This window comes from Petaurus breviceps, unplaced genomic scaffold (genome assembly GCF_028583685.1).
Source record: "Petaurus breviceps papuanus isolate PSGF00001 unplaced genomic scaffold, PetGlider_PUasm1.0 38, whole genome shotgun sequence".
Classification (NCBI taxonomy): Eukaryota; Metazoa; Chordata; class Mammalia; order Diprotodontia; family Petauridae; genus Petaurus; species Petaurus breviceps.
This window is the reverse complement of record NW_027186304.1, coordinates 60,955,461-60,978,111: the sequence shown is the minus strand read 5'-3', so window position 1 is coordinate 60,978,111 and position 22,651 is coordinate 60,955,461.

Sequence of the window (22,651 nt, the reverse complement as noted above, 5' to 3'; positions counted from 1 at the left end):
AAAGAAAGTTGGGGGGGAGGGGGGAGAATATAAGAGAGAGCAGATTGGGAGAAGAGGTATTCAGTAGGCTTGCTATCTTGGGGGTAGGGGAGAGATGGGGATCTTGTAGAAATGAATGTTGAAAATTAACAACTCAAAATCTTGTGGAAATGAATGTTGAAAACTAAATATATATATATATATATATATATATATATATATACATATATATATATTAAGTACACTGTGATCTTTTACATATCCTGTTTCTATTGACTAAGATAGGGACTTTCCAAGGTCATCTTCTGCTTGTATCATCCATTGAGTCTCAGTTATATATATGAAGCCAAATTTTTCTCTTTTTGTTGGACCTCTAAAAGAAATGCATATTGCTTCTGACCTAACTTCATTTCTATAATCTTTATCCCAAAGGAAGCCTTCTGACTGCATGAGTGGGACTGATGTGTTCTGGATGCCATGGTGTAGCAAAAACAATGCAGAATTTGTGGTCAGGGATCTGAATTCAAATCCTGCATTTGTTGCTTGCTTTTTGTGTGGTCTTGTGTGTATCACTATATCTCTCTGAATCTATTTTCTCATTCAAAAAATAGAGTTGGGTGAGGGGCAACAGAGTTGAGGGAATGTTCAATTAGATGATTTTCAAGGTCCTTTCTATCTCTAAATCAATATATGTACATTGTCATGTAATCCCAAAATACTTAATTTCATACATTATCCAACTGAGAAAATAAAGAATTATGAAGAAGTAAATATGACAGGATTTCCATGGCCTCCAAATCATAACAATTAGTTGTCCAAGTAGTGATTAAATTTATCTACAGAGTTCACAAAACACCTTTGCTTACAAGCCATAATGAGAGGGAAAGAAATAAGGTTCTTTGAGCTTAGATATCATTAAGTTAGAGTAAAAACATTAAATTGATTGTTTAATACTCACTTCTGTGAAATTAAAATAAGCATCATTAAAATAGCCATGTTTATCTTAAGAGGTACTGAATTGATTTCTATCATTCAAAGCATTCTAAAATGTAATATTGAGTTTGATAGGATCCAGAAAAAAAAATTAGTTAAATTTGTTCAAATTGAAATTTATAAGAGGGTGATGAGTTGTGACTTCCTGCCATTTTTGACTCCTCATCATCGCCTAGTAACCTTAAGGCTAGCAACTGGCAGGCAGTAATCACAGCCAATGACTGAACGACAGGACTACAACTTGAGGAGCAGAAGAGACATAGATAGACCCCTCTGGTTACGATTGGATCATTTTTCTTTTCAGCCCTTTGGCTAAAAAAGAGCTGAGTGTCATTTGATCCTCTAAGCATTTTGTCATGCTCTGGCATATGCTCACCATTTTCCAGTTGTTTGTATGCTCCAAAATTCAGATTCACTATCCTACAGACAGAATTTTTGGCTCTATCTCAAGGAGTCATTTTGGGAATCTATTTTGGGTTGTGAACCTGTCATCTGCAAAAAGACAATAGATGTTTTGGGATCTAAAATAATTTGTCGTATCACTGAATCCTTTCAATAATCATTTTATGCTCTATGATCTATTTTTTGATCCTTTAAAAGATATTTTACTAGCTTAAAGGCAAAATTAATACTTTTTTGGGGGGGGAATCAATTTATAAGCAGAAAGGTAACATTTTTTATAATAGAAGGAGGAAACAGCTTTGTTCGTGAAATGAAGGACAATTCAGATAAATTTAGTGCTTTGTGCAGGGATTGGAAGGAGATACAGGGAGGGGGTGGTTATACAACTTGGCTTAATATTTTTCTAATGAAAAACTATCAATTTAATTCATATTTTTAATATTTGGGTTTTTAGTATGGATATTTGTACACTTGCTTTATTTAGAAAAGATATATAGATATAACTATCTACATGTATATGTATAACAATAATGGTTTGCATTTACATAGTGCTTTATGGTTTGCAAAATTATATATATGGGTATATATTTATATCTATCTATATGTGTATAAATATATATAATGTGTATATGCGTGTATCCAATATACATATGAACATATATGTTTGTATACATATAATCTATATGTTCAAATTCCTCATAATCACTCATAAATAGGATCCTATTATTATAGCAAAAATGAGGGGGAAGTGAGAGGTTTAATGAACTTGATCATAAAACTCAATTGAAAAGACATTTATCCTTCTCCAATTTTGTAGCATTTTCCCACTCTAAATTTTAGAAATGAGGAAATTGAGGTTTAGCTAGGTTAAGATTTGGACCCGGTCTTGGTGACTCCATTCTTTGTCATCTTTATTCCCTGACCAAATCTGAGAAGGAAGCAGAAGAAAGGAATTCCTAAAATAAAACATTTTTAAAAGTTGTTTAATTATCTCTCTACCAATCCTTTTTGAAACCCCCATGCTGCTGATGAACGTGCACACATAATCGCACATGCAGGGATAGATAGATAGGACCTCCAGTACTTCTCACATATGAGATCCCCAGAATACCCAGGTTTAACATATTTTATGGTTGCTGGGAAGGACTGCTCAAAAGTACCTCCCAATGTGTTTATCTTGTCTCTAGAGAGGCAGTGAACACAACTAGTTCAAAGCAAAGACATTTATTACAAGAAATAGCATATTTAGAACTTTTGCATTGGAATAGCCACCTCATAATTGTTAGGCAAACTTTGTGACAAATATACATACATACATACATACATACGTATGTATGTATGTATATATACACACACATATACACACACTCAATGGGAAGAGTAAAAATATATATATGGATCACACATAAGGTGAGCACATGTGAGGAATAATAATAACTAATGTTTAGATAATACTTTGAGGTTTACAAAATATTTTATCTTAGTTGATCCTAACTACAGTCCTGGGGGGGAAATCCTATGGGTGGCACAGTAGATAGAGCACAGGGTCTGGAGTCAGGAAGACCTGAGTTCAAATCCAACTTCAGACATTTACTAGCTGTGTGACTTTGGGCAAGTCACTTAACTTTGTTCAGTTTCCTCATCTGTAAAAAGAGGTGGAGAAGAAAATGGCAAACCACTCCATTAGTTTTGCCAAGAAAGCTCTAAATGTAGTCATGAAGAGCTGGACATGACTAAAAATGACTCGATAACAAGACAATCCTATTTTTAGCTCTATTTTATAAATAAAGAAGTTGTGTCTAGAGAATTCATGTCTTGTTAAGGGTCATGGTGCTAGTGAATGGGATCTGAGGTAGAATGTGAATTTTTGCACTCAGCTCTATTCATCTAGCTACCCCATATAGGTCAAGGGGCAACTCAAACCCCTACAGCTGCAGTACTCCTGATATCTTTTAGGGATCACATATCACTGCTCACACTGCTCCTCACTAAATGTACCATTTCTTCTAGAAATGTTATTTCACTGAGCTCACTGGGCCTTTTTCTTAGGCGCATTAGTCCACTGGGTTCTACTGGTTTCATAGTCTCCTTAATATGTAGAGATCATCTCTTGAGGGTCATTTCATAAATTCTAGCTTCAGTCAGCTAAAATCTTTCCTTATAACAGCTGGCTGGTAGTTATTTGCTTTTCAGAACCACCAACTCAGATAACAAAAGCAATGCAGAATGAACCCACGCTAAGATTAGATTTTTGTTTTCCACCCCTGTCTGGGTGTGAGATCAAAGCCATTATTTATACATGCCTATCTAATTTAGGATCCAGATAATCTAACACATTCCCAAGATCCTCTATAGATGAACTGCAAAGAATTTTAAGCAGAACAAATAGTGGGCTAATGAAGATCAGTGATCTCCACCCACCTAAGTCAAATTCCTGTTTTCATTATCTCTCACTAGCAAAGTTTTAATGCTCGGTTTTTCTATTTTGATCAGCAAAAATTTCAGTCTCTTCCCTATACATATATAGATTATAGATGAGACAGACAGACAGATAGATAGACAGACATAGAGAGACAGACATAGACAAAGAGATAAACAGGCATCTTCTCATTTCCCTATAACAGCCCTCATTTTAAACATCTTTGACTTATCCACCATGCCCTCAGTAAACTTATCATTGAGAAATCACATCATCCCAGGAGATCTAATCAGAGTTATTACTCATATCTCATCAGTACCTTCTGTACCTCTGATTGGAGAGTGGAGTCATAAACCCAGACAGGACAGATATCTCCTCAGATATTTCCTCATTTCCCACCCAGCTGCAGTCATTAGGGGTTTCTTTGTTTTTTGCACCATATCATGTACCAACTAGCCCCCAGCCTTTTCAATTGTCTTTTGTATGTTGTCTTCTTCCATTAGATTGTAAACTCCTTGAGGGGAGGAACTGACTTTCTTTTTCATATTATATATTTATATCTCTAGTAGTTAGCACAATGCCTGGTACATAGTAAGTACTTATCAACTATTGACAGATACAGATATAGGGAGAGGGAAAAGGATGAAAAGGAAAACAAGGAACAGGGAGAGAAATCAGTATATTAGTAAATAACTAATATAAAATAAGCTGATGGGGACAGAGGGCTGGTAATATTGGAATCCAACAGATGAAGTGATGGTTCTTGGACCCCAGTTTTAAAAATCACATTTCTCCCTAGCCTCAAAAGACTATCCCTGACAGTTTTCTCCCTAGCCTAAGGGTACTATGCCTTGCAATAATTCATGAGTGCAGCCCAGTAAGACAAACTACACTTCCCCAAAATTACTCATAAGCAGGTCCCCATTGAAATAAACTATTTCCCCATCACAAGAACAAGCTGTTCTCTGAAGAAATTCTCTTGCAAAAACAAGACTATTTTGTAACCACAGATTTCCAAATTTATCATAGTCAATCCAGAGGTCAAGCTATACAGGCCAACTCTTAAAGCTATCTTACTATAGATATAACAGACCAAAAATACACCCCCAAGAAACCCCTTCCTCTGGTTTCCAGTAATAAATGACACCTGTGACCAAGGTTGTAAGTTATCACCTAATTAGCATATCTGGCACATAATCCACTACTTTTTCTATGTAAGCTTAAGCATCATTTCTGTTAAGTTGCAAGTTCCTTAAGGAACACAAGTTCCCTAAGGAACTCTGCCTGCTATATTGGCATTACAATAAACCTTTGCCAACTTGTCTTAAGAGTGCTTGAGTCTGTGAATTCATTCCAGACAACCCTCTACAATTCTCTGGTCTTTAGGGGGTGGGGGGATCCCTTAAAACACATCACAACTCTCATCTAGGTTGAAGAGGAAGTAACATATACATCTGAAGAGGTTTAGAAACTTTCTGAACTTCTAAAGAGGTAAGAAAACTGGGGGATAAATTGGGGGAGTGACTTTTAGAAGGGTATATAGATTAAGATTAGGAGGGTGGCATGAATAGATAAGGGAGGCATTTGTAGAGGGGTGTCTAAAATAAGTATATATGATTTGAAACTAGTTTAATGAGAAAACAAATTTGGGTTTAATAATCATTTTAGTAAAACCTTAACCCATCTCATTTGACATAAAATAGCAGGTAAAGCTAATGAAGTTAGTAAAAATCATGTTTTAGAAATTTATCAAATTTTTAATAAACCCAGTGGTGTAGCACATGATGTTGCATAAAAAGCAGTTTTCTATTTCACATGATTTCTAAAGTTGATTTCAGTGGCCAACCTAACATACAGTATCCATTTCTGTATCACTGACAGCTATGTGTGTATTTTTAGTTATCATACTTTATATCTCTAATTTTTAATCTATCAGTTAGGGATCTTAGAAATTCACACCAGAACATTTAGAAATCACAAAATCTGCTATAGATTTACATGGAAAGTTAGTTAAGTTTTGTAACCTAAATAGTGGATATTAAAATTCCATGTTACCAAAAGACACAAAGAAACCATTATCTTCCAATTCATAAATGTATAGCTTTGTGGATTTGTTCTTTCTTTTCTTGGTTTATCATTAAAGACTGAAAAGGAAGAAAAATATTAAGAAAATTGATAAATGACCCTAAGTTTTGGAACATTTGAAAGGACACTGGGATTGTTTGCCTGCTTTATGAGACAAAGTATGGCTAAAGATAATGAGATCTTTTTACCACACAGGCTTCCGACTAGTTTTAATATTGACCTTTAAAATAGCTTTAAAGTGAACAGTGAAAATGTATCAAATGGTATCTCAGTCTCTGATTCATTAGACTGACTAAATTCAGGCACATATCTTGACATTTACTTTAAAAGATTTAATCTAGAACATCCTGTCATTAACTTAATCAAAGGCTGCTTTAAAGTGCTTATACTTAAGACTGAGAACGATTGCTTTTATCCAAAAAGAAGCTGTTTTGGGGAGGAGGAGCCAGTGCATCAACTAATTTATGCCACTAAAGAATATTTGAATTCATTAATTCTGGAATTACCCTAAATGCTTATTGTAAGCTAGAGTAATGGAGGTGGAAGGGTGCTAGATAGGAGGGAACCTCTCCACTGGAGCTTGATATGCACCCTAGCTTAGTGATAAGGATTTATACTTTATCATTCTCTGGTGACAGAGAAACTCCTAATCATTCCCATAGCATGACTAATGGATTGTGTTGAAGCTGGTTAGTCACTGGGACAGGAATACTTCACTTCTTGGTAATCTATAAGAAAGGCAGGAGTTCTTCTCTCCCCTCTCTCTTTTGGGCCCTTCCTTCCACATGCTGGCATTCTCTCCCTTCTATTAAGGATAGGGAAATTCCTTCTCTCAAGTAGCAGAGGTGGCCATAAGCACTTGGTAACCAGGAATATGTGTTTGCCCAGGTAGACCTGAGTCCCTGATACCATCTTCTGCTTTCTACTTTCTGAGTTTCTTCACATACATCTTTGATTTTTTTGTGTCTTAATTATTTGCTGTGATGGAAGAAATAAGTACCTGTCCTATACCTGATATTCATGACGGAGTCAGTCAACAAGCATGAATTAAGCCCTATCTACATGCCAGAGTACTAAGTGTGGGAGATGTGGAGAGCCACTTCAAGAAGAGACACTGTTATGCTTCCTTGGAGGAAACCCTTAATATTAGCTATATCTAAACTGTTTCAGAGATTTCCCCCAAAAGTTTTACTTCAGAATTGAGGGCTGACCTCATCCCTCTCTTTGAGGGAAGACTATTCCCAGGATAACTCCAGTTCTTCTAGGAAGTAGCAGGTACAGAAGGACACACAGTTTGTAGCTTAACAAGGAAATCTATGATCATGACCGAACTTAAATGGATAGTAAGAAGTTTATCTTTAAAAAAAAACTATCCACATCTTAATCTTTACCCCCAACCATTCAACTACCTCATCTTCATCACTCATTTTTTTTTTGGTCTTTATTAATTTGTTCGTTTACTTTGAGTTTACAAGATTCAGTTCCCCAGTTCTTTGAGTTTCAAATTTTCTTCCCCTCCCTCCCCCCCCCAAGCAGGATACAATCAGGTATAGGATCTGCAAATACTTTCACATTAGGCATTAGTCAGGTTATAAAGAAGGATTGTATCAATGGAATGAACAATGGGAAAGAGGAAACCAAGCCAAACAAGAAAAAGAAAGTGAGCAGGTAGTTTGCTTCAATCTGCATTCAAACTCTGTTCTTTCTAGTTCTTTCTCTGAATGCAGACATCTCTCTCCATCATGAGTCTTTTGGAGTTTACTTGTAGCCTGGCATTTCTGAGAAAAGTCTGGTCTATCAAAGTTGGTCGTTACACATATGTTGTATCTATAATTATGTACAAATTTCTCCTGGTTCTGCTCTTCTCACTCAGCATCAGTTCGTATAAGCCTCTCCAGCGAGATATGAAATCCACCTGCTCTTCATTTCTTATGGCACAATAGTATTCCATTACATTCATATACCATAACTTGTTTAGCCATTTATCACTCATTTTCTAAACACACACACACACACACACACACACACAAATACACACTCCTTCCCTGGCCCCATCTACAATTCAATTACCTCTTTATATCATCTAAATTGTTTTTCTTTGGAATCCCTCAATAAAATGTAGACTCCTTGAGGATGATTTTTTTTCTGCACACATGGTGTTTAATCAATAAAGCACTGTTGATATAGTGATAGATTTGAAGAAGCCTAAAAAAGACCTAGGTTCAAATATCCCAGTTCTGACACCTAGTAATGTGACCTTGGACATTCATTTAATACACATTTAACTCATATCTAGATTGAATCCCCTGATTGTCTTGTTATACCTACCAAGAGAAAATGTACAGACAAGTGCTATGAAGTACCACTTTTGGAGGTGTTGTTCATTTTTATTGTTGTTGTTTTAAGTTTTATTATTTTTTGCAGGAGGTTAGCTTCCAGGGGAGTAAGAGAAAAGAATTTGTTGAGCAATGCCAAAGTGAAAGCAGGCAAATCAAATTCATGAAATAATTGGATTTTCTCCTGTACTTGGATCTTACTAATTTCAGAGAGCCTTGAGCCCCAGATAGAGGAAGGACAGAAGGGACATAAACAGAAGTATTTGGAGATCAGAGAGTAAGTGAAACAAGTTGCGTAGATCTCACCACTTTCAAATCTCAAATTTAGTAATTTACTATACCAGTAGGTAACAAGGGTTATTCAAGAAAGCAATGCTCTAAAAAGTCAAAGTACTATAGATATTTCTTCAATAAAAAAAAGAAGAAAGCACTAGGCCTATACCCCTAAAAAATTCAAAAAAAGAGAAAAAGTACTATTATGTAAAAAAATATTTGTAGTAGCTCTTTCTGTAGTGGCCAAAAACTAAAAGAGTATCGTTGTATTAGGAAATGACCACAAATTACGGTATGTGATCATAATGGAATATTATTGTATAATAAGAAATGACAAAACAGACAGTTTCAGATGAAATTTTGAACTACTGCCTGACATGAGTGAAGTGAGAAAAAGTAGAATAATTTTTACAATGTCAAGATTACAAAGAAAGGGGGTGGCTAGGGGGCACAGTGAATAGAGCACGAGCCCTGGAGTCAGGAGGAATTGAGTTCAAATGTGGCCTCAGACACAACACAAAAATACTAGCCATGTGACCTTGGGCAAGTCACTTAACTTAACCCCAATTGCCCTAACTTCCCCCTCCAAAAAAAAAAGATTATAAAGAAAGAAAGGCAACTTTGAATGATTTTGAAACTCTAATCAATACAAGGAAAAACCATAAGTCCAATAGACTGAAAATGAAACATGACACCCATATCCTTCCAGAGAGGTGATGAACTTAAAATAAAGAATGACACATTCATTTTTGGACCTGGGCTAGGTAGGACTTTATTTCGTTTGAATGTGCATATAATGAAGTTTGTGGAGGTGTTTTCAATGGGGGAAGGAATAATGGGAGAAATAATAAATGTAAAATCAGGCAACTTTAAAAAGAAAAGAAAGGAAGGAAGATATGAAGAATATTTTATTGACTGTCATAGGCTTTGTCATAGTGATGTTTATGTTAGTAATATGTATCATGTATGTATTTATGAATTGCAAATTAATCTTTATCCTAGAAAAGGAAATAAAAAGGCTGAAGGAAAGCATTTCTGATTCTCAGGTTATCAGGAAGAATCAAGTATTTCTTGAAAGAATGGAATAAATACTTCAAGGAAGAAACACAGGAAAAGAGAAGCAATGAAGAATCAAAGAGTGATTCCCCATCTCCTCCAGGATTACATACAAAATACTCTGTTTAGCATTCAAAACCACTAGTCTTATCTATCTAGTCTTTTCACACATTACTCTTCAAACTGACACTACTCTTCAAACCAGTGATATTGGCCTCCTGGCTGTTCCACAAACAGGACACTCTCCCTCTCAGATCTGAGCATTTTCTCTGGCTCTCCTCCAGCCTGGAAATCTCTCCCTCCTCATTTTTTACCTATTGGCATACCTGGCTTCCTGTATATCCCAGATGAAATCCCATCTTCTACAGTAAGCCTATTCCAACTCATCTTAATTCTAGTGCCTTTCCCCTATTAATATCCCATTTATCCTGTATGTAGCTTGTTTAGTATATGATTGTATTATCTCCCCCATTAGATAATAAACTTCTTGAGAACAGGCATTGTCTTTTGCCTCTTTTTGTGTCCACAATACTTAGCACAATGCCTGGAATGTGCACAGTGCTTAGCATATAGCAAATATTTAATAAGTGTTTATTGACTAACTTACTGACTGACAAAGATGTAAAGAAGCACAGGGAAATCCTTAGCAAAGAAGATGTTATCTAAAGGTAGAATTTGGATTTCTGAACCTAATTTAAATACAGAAATAATGGATTCTTGGTCAAGGTAAAAAGCACCTAGGAAGTGTCTGAAGGAAAAAAAATGCCCTGTAGTCTTGCTACCTTAATTAAGAGAATTGAAAATTGAAAATTAATGGAAGTAAAGAAAACTGCTTAAATAGATAAACAAATCAAGCAACAGAGTGAGGAGTAGATATCACATAAGACCAGCAGAAGAAATCACCAGTTATTGCTGTTTGTCCTTCATTCTTGAAGAGGACCATGAAACTAATTGCATAGAAGACAATGTATAAGAAAAATAGCCTCTAAAGAGCCAGCAAAAAACCCAAGACAACCCCAACTTCCCTCCAAAAAAAATAAAAATCGGGGCGGCCAGGTGGCTCGGCGAGTAAGAGCACCGGCTCCAGTGTTGGGATGACCTGGATCAAATCCGGCCTCAGACACTCAGCACCACACCCAGAAATAACTGGCCATGTAACCTTGAGCAAGTTACTTAACCCCAATTGATTTAAAAAAATAATAATAAAATAAAAAAAACCCAAGACGTAACAAACAGGTAGCTAGAGATTATAATGCAAATTTGACCACACAAGTATCACTGAAACTTGTTGGAATATAGACTTTAAATCAAATACCCTATTTGAAAAGAACAAAAGAGGTAAGAGTAGGGGATAAATGTAGAGCAGCATTATGTATTGGAAAGGTATACTCATGGGAGGAAGGAAATATGCATGTGTATAGTGCCTACTATGTATTAGACACTGTGTTAAGCATTTTTTAAAGTATTAACATTGGGGAAATTGTGGAGGGAGTGGTAGTGTTGTGGAAATGTATCACCTATGACTTTTCATTGATGAAGCTAAGTTAGCACCTTACGATCATCATGTGCTTTCTTAGATACTCATCAACTATCCTTTTAATATTCTGGAATTTTTATAGAAATTGGAGCCAATCTACAATACTTCACTCTCTTCCCTTCTAAAAACAATTAGTGGGACACCTTTTTATAGGAGGGAGGAAAACCAGGGATTGTCTTAACATGCACCCTAGGTTGGGAAGAGAAAGATTTCAAAAGAGTTCAGAGAAAGGATAGGTAGAATTTAGTGGTATTATATTGTGCAAGGAAAATTGATGCCTAAGACTTGTAAAAATGATTCTAATAATGAAAAAGAGAATATACCTAAGTAGAATGACGCAAATGCACAAATTTTCTTGTTTTTACCTTTTGAACATCTTCAGAAATTTAACCATCTTAGATTTTTAAAAGATATGTAAACATATAGAGGAAATGGAAGCAGAAAAAAGTAACTAAACACAAATTACAAAAAGGATAGTATGGTCCTCTAAGAAGGTATCAGAAGAGCAAAAAAAATTTTTTTAAGGCATACAATGTACTGAGGCTGTCAATGATTATAATAAAAAAGGGTTTGGGGGGTTGCTATGTTCTAAGTGAGAGTAAGACCTAAGAAGCAATGAGAGAGATATTCAAAGTTTACGGAATGATGATAAGTTGTAATAAAAAGCCTGAAATACTCATTACTTTTGCTTCTGTTTTCTCTTCCAAAAAGAATGACCTTTGGACTAAGTGAGATAGAATGAAAATGTTCTGCAGGGGATACAACCTCAAGAAATTGAAAGAAAAGAAAGAACTTATATAAACCTCATATTGGACTCTGGCTGAGAGAGACAGAAGAGGGGCAGTGGAAGAAAAGCTTACTCCAAACCTAGAGCAGTTATACTGAGCTCACTCCTTATCTCTCACTCCCCTCTTCTTCATTAAAAAAAAAGAGAGGTGAGAAACAAAGACAAGGAAAGATAAGATAATAGGAAAGAGGAAAATGAACAATTAGCAATCATAAATGTGAATGGATGAACATACACACACACGCACCAGAAGAGGATAGCAAAATGAATTAGAAAGCAGAATCCAAGAAACACTTGAAACAGAAAGGTGAACACAGAATTCAAATAAAGGGATAAAGGGGAATATAGGGTGTTTAAACTAAAGTAAAAAGAAGTAGAGGTAACAATCACAAACTCAGAGATAGGTAAGTGGTACAGAAGATAGTGCACTGGACCTAGAGACAGGAAGGAAAGGGAAGTTCAATTCTGGTTTCAGATACTTACTAGCTGTGTGACCTAGGGCAAATTGCTTAATCTTTGCTTGTCTCAGTTTCCTAAACTATAAAATGAGGATAAAACAGCACCTACCTCCCAGATGTGTTGTAAAGATCTAACAAGATATTTGTAAAGTGCTACAAAATGCATACATACATAAAGGCTGATATCATAAACAAATTACAGGAGCATGGAAGAAATTATTTCTCAAATATATGGAGAATAGAGTCATGACCAATAAGAGACAGAAATGGTCACAGAAGGTAAAACTATTTTGTTTACATGAAATTTAAAATTTTTCATATAAAACAAATGCTAAAATTTAAAAAAGAGAGAGAAGCAGGAAAAACAGAAAAATATCAAATTTCTTTGAGAATTTGACCATTTCTCAGATATATAAGGAAATTATTCAAATGCATAAGAAGAACAATTCCCAATTGATCATCAAAGGATATGAATTGGAAGGTTTCAGAGGAAGAATTCCAAGCTATCAATAGCCATATAAAATGATTTAAATCACTAATAATTCAAGAAATGAAAATTAAAAGAATTATGAGGTTCTACCTCACACCCATTAGATTTGCAAAGTTGACAAAAAAGGAAAATGACAAATACTGGAGGGGTTTGGGGGAAATAGGTACATTAATGGACTGTTGCTAGATCTATGGACTGGAAAACAATTTGGAATCATTACTTAAAAATTATGAACCCTGCATAGCCCTCGACCCAACAATACTACCACCAGCTCTACAACCTAAAAAGATCAAAAAAGAGGAAAACCCTATTTGTACAAAAATATTTATAGCTGTTCTGTTTGTGATGGCAGAGAATTGGAAACTGGGGAGGGGGTGCTCCTCATTGGTTAGAGAATAGCTGGAGAAGTTAAGAGAAGGTGATAGAATACTGTTTTGCTGTAAGAAATGACAAAAGAGATAGTTTCAAACAAACCAAGAAATATTTGTATGAACTGATACAGAGTGAAGTGAGCAGAACAATTTCTATAAAGAAAATTTACTTTGAAAGACATAGGAATTTTATCATCATAATGACCAGCTATTACTCCATAGGATTCATGATGAAAAAGGTTACCCACATCCTGAGAGATGATGGACTCAGAGGGTAGATTTAGACATAATTGTTTTGGACATGGCCAATGTAGGAATTTGTTTTTGTTGACTATATGTATTTGTTAACAATAGTTTTCAACTGGGGGAGAGACAGAAAAGGCAGATTTTCATTTGAAAAAAATTAAATTAAATTTTCAAATAAAGATAGAGTAAGTTGAAGGCAGTCTTGAAAGAAAGAATTAGCAGTTGGGGGATGACTATAGTGCTGAGTATTAAGGATCGATGATGGGATTCATACCCTGATTCTATGATTCCAATGCCAGTGTTCTTTCCAACTCTTAGATTCTATGATTCTATCCTATATCTTTTAATGTTATTGTTGATGGTGGTGGTTTGGAGTTTGTTTTTTTTGTAAACTTAACAGCCTCTTTATTCTTGAAATATTTAATTGAATTACCAATATAGTCTTCTTACAGTTCCAGATTCTCTTTTCTGATATTTCTTCCATGATATAAAGACTATATATTTGAAGCTCACAAATTATTTTCTTCTTTATAGCATTTCTTCTTATTTCTTAATCAGTGGAATTAGATGCCAACCTATAGATAATAAACTTGTTCATTCATTGGACTCATGCCCTCAGTGTTCTGTACAATCTGGAGAAAATGTTATCAGCTTTCTGGATACAAATTAAGGAAAATAAATGAAATCCTCATTCTTTCTTTTCACTCACTTCAAACTGGTCCTTGCTTTGAGAAAGTCAGCAAACACCTATTTGTGAGACTGGTTTGAGAGAGTTTCATAAATATGCAAAGTCTTCAGAAATTTCTATTTGAATGTCTTGCCAGTACCTCAAACTCAATCTGGAAAGTCTGAACTTTTGATCTTATCTCTGAGGCCTCTTAGGTTTTTCTGGGGTTTTTGTTTTGTTTTGTTTTGTTTTTGCCACCTCTCTCCTACTATTGGTAAATTCTATTTCTCAAGCATTTCTTTTCAGTCTTCTTTAATTCCAAACATTGTGCCTTGGGCAATCTCTTAAAATCTTTCAGGTTTCTTTTCTATTTGTGACAGTTTGTCCTCACCAAGTTACTGCTGTTTAATGTGTGCCCACCCACACTCAAGTCTTAGTAGTTTATCATCTTCACAACTGTCATGGCTATTATTAAATTCAGAGACAGTTATAAGAATACACTAAAGAACTTAAAGCCAAGAAAAAGACAAGTACTGGAAAAGATGGACGGATTAATCGAAGGTTATTCTTTAGTCTAGGTGTGCTCTTTCATTCCCAACCTAAACTAAAACTGAGAAAGTTATGTTGATACAAATTATTCTGAACTTAGCTTTCAAAGTGAAAATGATTGTTTCATCTATTGATTTGGGATCTTAAGAATGTAGATGATTTTGCAATTCACTTTAATGCTTTTTTTAGACTTGGAAAAATCCATGATTTCAATGGTGTACATTACCCCATCTTCTGATGCAAAATACAACCTCTCCAAACCATTCTCACTGACCACATACTTGTTGCTTGGAGGGACCTTAAAGATTATTAATCCCAAAGCCTTCATTTTATAGATAAGAAATGTAAAACCCCTAATTGTGAAAGGACTTGCCAAGGTTGACCTATGTAACCTGTGGCATCTGTTTCTCTGTTTCCATTCCTCAGAACAAGATGACCCCATGCCAGGTATTTTGGAAAACCTCTGCTTTCCTGCCTCCTTTTGTGTGTTTGTCTCTACCTTTAGATTGTGAGTTCTTTGAGGGTAGACTTTTTATTTAATTAATTGTATCCCAGCGAGTTCCATGACTTGCATGTAATAGGTTCTCAATAAATATTTATTGAATTGAATTGGGTGGTGGCAGCATCCAATATTCTATAGTTCAGAAGCAGCTAAGTGACTCAGAGCATAGAGTGCTGGGCCTGAAGTAAAAAAGACATGAATTCAAGTCTGATCTCAGAAAGGTAGTAGTTGTATGACCTTGGACAAGTCACTTAACCTTCTCCTATTTTTTCCTTTAGTACTTTAGTTTTTTAAAGAACTTTTCAAACTCTTTAAAAAACACTTTTGTTTTATATCTTCCAGGAATTCTAATAAACTTTGTACCTGAGTAGCATTTTTCTTTAAGGCTTTGCTCAGAGATGCTTTGTAGTTATTCTCTTCTAGGTTTGTATCTTGAGCTTCCATGTCACCATAATAGCTCTTTATGATAGGATTATTGTTTTTTTGCTCATTTTTCCAGCATACTTCCTGACTTTAGGATTTACATTAGGGTTAGAATATGAGTATTTCTGGAAAGAATGTCTGAGCTGAGCTTTTATCCTCTTGGGTCCTGCAGCTTTCTTGGAGGTATTGAGTATTGTATTGTATCAATATCTCAGGGACAACTCAGTCTAGGGAACTGAAAACTTTCTGTGATCCTGAAATTGTGTGACCCAGGGCAAATATCTGACCACTGTTGTCTTGGTCTGAGCTCTGCAAGTTCTCAACCTGAGTCTGAATCAGCACAACATTCTTTTGGGAGTAGAGCATAGTTTCTCCAAAATCTATTCAATTCTGAGCTCAACTCATTGTTCATTTGCAGCACTTATTCAAGTTATATGTACTGAGAGATTAACTCTATAGGTATTTGTAAGAGAGGAGCTTTGGAGCTCCAGCCTCTTGCAGGTTTATTCTTAATCCAGGCAGCCAGAAGCACAGAAATGAAGACATGATAGGGGGTTATTTGTTTATCCTTCTCAATGGGGTTGCTGATAAAGAGAGCACCAGCTCATACAGCATACCCCAATTACTCTTCTCACAAGGGTGGGTAAGAATAAGAGTAAGAGCACCAATTCCTCCAACATTCCCCTAAGTCTTCATAGGAGCCAGTCTAGAGGAGCACACACATTACACACATCCCCCTAAGCCTTGATGGGGGCAGTTCAAGGCAAGCACAGTACTTACATTCCACCTAAACCTTGATGGTGCTGAGTCAAGACAGGCACAGCATTCCAACTGGTAAATTCCACAAATCTGCAGATCCATATTCACTGATAAGTGCTGACTTGATTTATAGAGGAGCACACAAAGAAGGGAATGTACCAGCAATAGGCTCACAAGTTTACATTAATTTTAGTAATATCATGGTGATTCAGCATAGCCAAGCACAGTGTGTTGTATACAACTTAACTCAAGTATTTACATTATCTTGGTTACATAATGACACATAAACTCAGTGAGATTGTTTATGACGTGAAGTCCTGGGAACTATTAGATTGTTTATGGTCAAGGATCCTGGGAATGAGCATCTTAAAAAGTAAACAAATCCACTTTACATACAGTATTCCATCCAACTGTGTTCCCTACTCTGGATAAATTATTTCTGTTGTGCTGTTCTTTGTGATACCTAAAAAAGAGACAAATGTGATATATGGGGCATATATCTCTTATTTTTAAAGGCAGATTAAAATCAAATTTTGCTTTTTTTTCTTTTAAGACTCATCAATCCTTTTAGGATAATAAGTTAATTCTTTGAGATATTTCCAAATTAAGTTTGAGAATTCCTACATTATGGAATCATCTAGAGTTATACACACAGTCAGACAACTGGCATAATTAACTCTTGTCAAAAACTTTTACTGAAATGGCATAGCATGCATAGTAACTACAAAACAGTCCCCCCATAAACATGATGTGCCACTAATACACATCGTGTTTATGGGAAGACTGCACTTTTTAGTACATAGTAGTGAGGTAGACATGTAGGAAAACACACGACAAAATCAAGTCATGGCTGTTGAACTGCAGACCTTTCTCTTTTGTAGAGAGACACTAACACAAATATATTCAAAATAATTGATGTACTATCTGTATCTAAAAATGTATTTGTTATTCTTTACTTCTAATCCATCAACTCTCTGCCTGAGATAAAGAAGATATATCATCATCAGACTTCTGGTGTCATGATTGCTTGTTGAATTCATCAGAGTTCTTAAAATAATTCAGTTCTTTTCCTTTACATTATTATAATCATGTTTTAAACTGTTTTTCTGCTTCTGTTCACTTCACTCTATATCAACTCACACAATTCTTCCCAGGTTTCTCTGAATCCATTCCTTTCACCATTTATTACAGCAGAATAATATCCCATTACATCATGTACCATAATTTGTAAATATCAAAGTCCTCTGAGTAACAGATGATAGTTCTGGAAACTGCCTCTAGTTTTGTGCATCCCCCCTTTCTCTACTTCAAGAAGTAAATCAAAGCAATTTGCATAATCTTTTCTTGATGCTCATTTGAAGTTACAGTTTTAAAAAGAGTATAAGTTGTGGGAGCCAAGATGGTGGAGTAGAAACGGTACTTCCCCTTGGCTCTGGCTTCCACTTCCTCTAATACATATAAAAAATGACTCCAAACAAACTTTAGAGCCACAGAACCCAGAAAGTGTCAGAGAGAAACAAATCTCCTGCTGAAGGCAGCCCAGCAGCCCAGCAGGAAGGGTATATCCCACTGAACTTGGAGCGCAGCCCAGCCCAGCGTGAATGGTTTTGGCCCCAGGGTGGCCCTGATCAGCAGCTGGAGCAGACTTCAGGAGAGTGAAGTACCAGCAGCTGTGGTGGTTTCCAGACTTCTCAACTCATAAATGCCAAAGACAAGTAAAAGGTCAGTGTGGAACTCTCTTGGAACAGGGGTGGACAGAAGAGCACAGTCCGGCCCCTGCCCCCGGGCGAGAAATGGTTGAGGCACAATGGCTGCATCATGTGGCTGCCTCTGGAGGTACTGGCCTGCAGATCATAGGAGGACCAAGCAACCACTCAGAGGGTAATCCCTCTTGCTTTGACCTGCTTGGATCTGGATAGCAGTCTTGGGTGGAGGTCTTGGGGTGTGTGGCCAGGTGCCAGAACTTGTGGGGACAGCAGAGAGGGTGCCCTCCTAATTGCTCTGGCAGCTGCAAAAATCCCAGCAATTTGGGACAAATTTCTCTCCATTCTGAAAGCAGAGTTCTACCATGGCAAAGAGTTCAAAAGTCAAGAAATTGACTAGCAATGTGAACAAGCAGAGGAAACACAATCCTACCATAGATTCCTTTTTCAGGGACAAAAAGAATCAGAGCATGGAACAGGAGGAAGAAAACAAAGTCAGAACTCCTACACCAAAAGCTCCCAAGAAAAATGTGAGTTGGTCACAGGCCACGGAGGAGCTCAAGAAGTATTTTGAAATTCAAGTAAGAGAAGTGGAAGAAAAATTGGGAAGAGAAATGAGAATGATGCAAGAAAATCAAGAAAAGCGAGTCAACAACCCAAATGAAAAAAATAACACCTTAAAAAATAGACTAACTCAAATGGCAAAAGAGGCCCCAAAAGCCAATGAGGAAAAGGGTGTCTTAAAAACCAAATTTGCCAGATGGAAAAAGAATTTCAAAAACTTACTGAAGAAAATAACTCCTTTAAAATTAGGTTGGAGCAAATGGAAGCTAATGATTTTATAAGAAATCAACATACTGTAAAACATATCCAAACAAATGAAAGAATAGAAGGCAATGTGAAATATCTCATTGGAAAAACCACTGAAATGGAAAATAGATCCAGGAGAGATCATTTAAAAATTATCAAACTACCTGAAAGCCATGATCTAAAAAAGAGCCTAGACACCATCTTTCAAGAAATTATCAAGCAAAATTGCCCTGATATTCTAGAACCAGAGAGTAAAATAGAAATGGAAAGAATTCACCAATTGCCTCTTGGAAAAGATCCCAAAAAGAAAGCTCTTAGGAATATTACAGCTAAATTTCAGAGTTCCCAGGTCAAGGAGGAAATACTGTAAGCAGTCAGGAAGAAACAATTTGAGTACTGTAGAAACACAATCAGGATAACATAAGACCTAGCAGCTTCTACCTTAAGGGATCAAAAGGCTTAGAATATGATATTCTGGAGGTCAAATGAGATGGGACTAAAACCAAGAATCACCTACCTAGCAAAACTGAGTATAATGCTTCAGGGGAAAATATGATCATTCGATGAAATAGAGGATTTTCAAACATTCTTGATGAAAAAATCAGAGTTGAACAGAAAATTTTACCTTCAAATACAAGAAGCAAGAGAAGCATGAGAAGGTAAACAGGGAAAAGAAATCATAAGGAACTTATTAAAATTGAACTTTTTACATCCCTACACGGAGAAATGATAATTGTAATTCATAAGACTTTTCTCAGTATGAGGACAGTTGAAGGAAATATATATGTATATGTATATATATGTGTAGATACATATATATGTATGTATAGGAGGATATGTGTGTGTAAATATATATGTGTGTGGGCATATGTATGTACACATAGACAGAGGGCACGGGACGAGTTGAATATGAAGGGATGATATCTAAAAAATAAATTTAAGAAATGAGAGAAGAATATATTGGGAGGAGAAAGGGAGAGATAGAATAGGGTAAATCATCTCATATAAAATAGGGAAGAGAAAACTGTTACAATGGAGGGGAAGAACAGGAAGGTAAAAGGGAATGGCACAACCTTACTCTCATTGAATTTGGCTTAAGTAGGGAGTAAGATACACACTCAATTGGGTATCTTACCCTACAGTAAAACAGGGGAGAAGGAGATAAGAGGGGGAATGATAGAAGGGAAGGCAGATCGGGTGAGAGGGTAGTTAGAAGCAAACACTTTTGAAAAGGGACAGGGTCAAAGGAGAAAATAGAATAAGTGAGGGGCGGGATAGGATGGAAGGAAATATAGTTAGTCTTTCACAATATACCTACTATGGAAATGTTTTGTGTAACTACACATGTATAACCTATATTGAATTGATTGTCTTCCTAGTGGGGGTGGGTAAGGAGGGAAGAAGGGAAAAAATCTGGAACTCAAAGTTTTAAAAGCAAATGTGTATTTTAAAAAATATTTATTTTTACATGCAACTGGGAAATAAGATATAGAGGTACCAAGGTATAGAAATCCATCTTGCCTTACTAGAAAGTTGGGAGTGGGGGTGGGAGGGATGTGGGAGGATACAAGAGAGAACAGATTGGGGAAAGGGCTATTCAATAGGCTAGCTATTTTGGGGTGGGGTAGAGGAAAGACAGCGAGAAAAATTTGTAACTCAAAATCCTGTGGAAATGAATGTTGAAAACTAAAAATAAACAAATAAATTGGGGGAAAAAAGAGAGTATAAGTTCTTTTCTAAACTCTTAAAAGGTAATAGATGATTACCTAGTGGGAAACATTGTGCCAAGACATAGAGGAAGAAGAACAGAGTAGATTCATCCTCACCTGGTCAGATTTGTTGATTGGAACTTTATTGAAGATGGAGAATGACAAACCTTCCTATGAGCACCAAAGAAGATGCTTTTAGGACAAGGTGGTTGTGTTTGGCCATTTGAAACCAGAGAAAGCTCCATGTACCCTGGAGGCATTCTGATCTCAGAGAGTAAAGGAACTATAAAACCATCAGCTGATTCTCAAGTATCATTATTCCATTTACTCATTGCTTTGAGTCCTGGGGGTTAACTAACTCTAACTATGGGGAGAAAGGGCAGCTAGGTGGCACAATGGATAGAGCACTGGGCCTAAAGTCAGGAAAACCTGAGTTCAAAACCAGCCTCAGACATTTACTAGTTATGTGATCTCAGGCAAGTCACTTAAGCCTATTTGACAATTTCCTCATCTGTAAAATGATCTGAAGAAGGAAATGACAAACTACTCCATTATCTTTGCCAAGAAAACTCCAAATGAGGGGTGGCTAGGTGGCACAATGAATAGAGCACCAGCCTTGGAGTCAGGAGGACCCAAGTTCAAATTTGGTGTCAGACACTTAACATTTACTAGCCATGTGACCTTGGGCAAGTCACTTAACCCCAATTGCCCTGCCTTTCCCACTGCAAAAAAGAAGAAAGAAAGAAAGAAAGAAAGAAAGAAAGAAAGAAAGAAAGAAAGAAAGAAAGAAAGAAAGAAAGAAAGAAAGAAAGGAAGGAAGGAAGGAAGGAAGGAAGGAAGGAAGGAAGGAAGGAAGGAAGGAAGGAAGGAAGGAAGGAAGGAAGGAAGGAAAGAAAATTCCAAATGAGGTCATAAAGAGTCAGACACAACTGAAATGACTGAGCAACAGCAATAGGGAGAAGAGGAAAGAAAATGTAGCAAGAATTAATGCTACTTCGTAGGAATAGAGGACAATAATAGCAGAGTTGTATTTGCTATTAGAATATGGAACTGCAATGGCCAACAGTGGAATACGCTAGTCTTTCTCTCTGTTGGAACCATGCTTAGGTTAGCACTATGAATCATTTGAGCTACAAAGGTCTCTGAGGTAAAAAGAGCAACTAGAAGTGAGCAAAGGGTCCGTATTAACTTTCTATAGACTCAAAATTAAGGAAGAAAATAGTATAAACTCGTTAGTTTATTAGTATGCAAACAAGTCTCAAGATTTTTTAAATGTTTGTTTGCAAATGTTTTTTCTTTTCATCTAAAGGGAATTTTTTCCAAACAAAAGTTAATTAATTGTCTCTGAGGTTTCTTTCTGCCTCTTGTCTAGCATCATCTCGAACTCTATAATTTCAGACATGTTTAAAAAGGGGGGCAAGTATTGTGAGACAAAATATTTGAAAACAAAAATTGCCTTATAAAGATCCAGCCCACATATTTTGATCCATGGTTAAATAATACTTGAGATTTTAAATTGCTATAAGGGTTTTTTCCTATCTCGTATGTCTAAGTTTTTTTTTAAATCTTGGCATTTAAATGATGAAAGGTAGATGGTAAGAACAGTGAATGTTTAGAAAATACTGTAATTATATCTTAATATTAGAAAATCATAGCCCTTTGACTCCCAAGCTCTCTTGTAACCAATCTTCATCTCTGCACATGGGGCTTCAATTCAAAAGGGGGTTCCACATAAAATGAGAATTGATGTCTCATATGTAAGCAAGTTACCAATGTCTTGGGAGAAAGTATAATCACAAATTTGCTAAAATTATTTGATTCTCTTTTGTTTTTAGTTTTCTGAGTTACTGGGGTGTAGTCATTATCATATCAGAATTCTGGTATCCAGGCAACAGTCAGAGATATCAACTGATCTTGGATCATTCAGTAATTTACTTGTTTAATCAATTACAGATCATACTAGTTTTACATTTTTTCTAGGTGGCAAGCAAGGAATGATTGGTCAAGAACAAATGTTTCATTGCTTTATGTTAGACTCTCTCTTTCTCTTTCTCCATATATATATATATATATATATATATATATATATATATATAT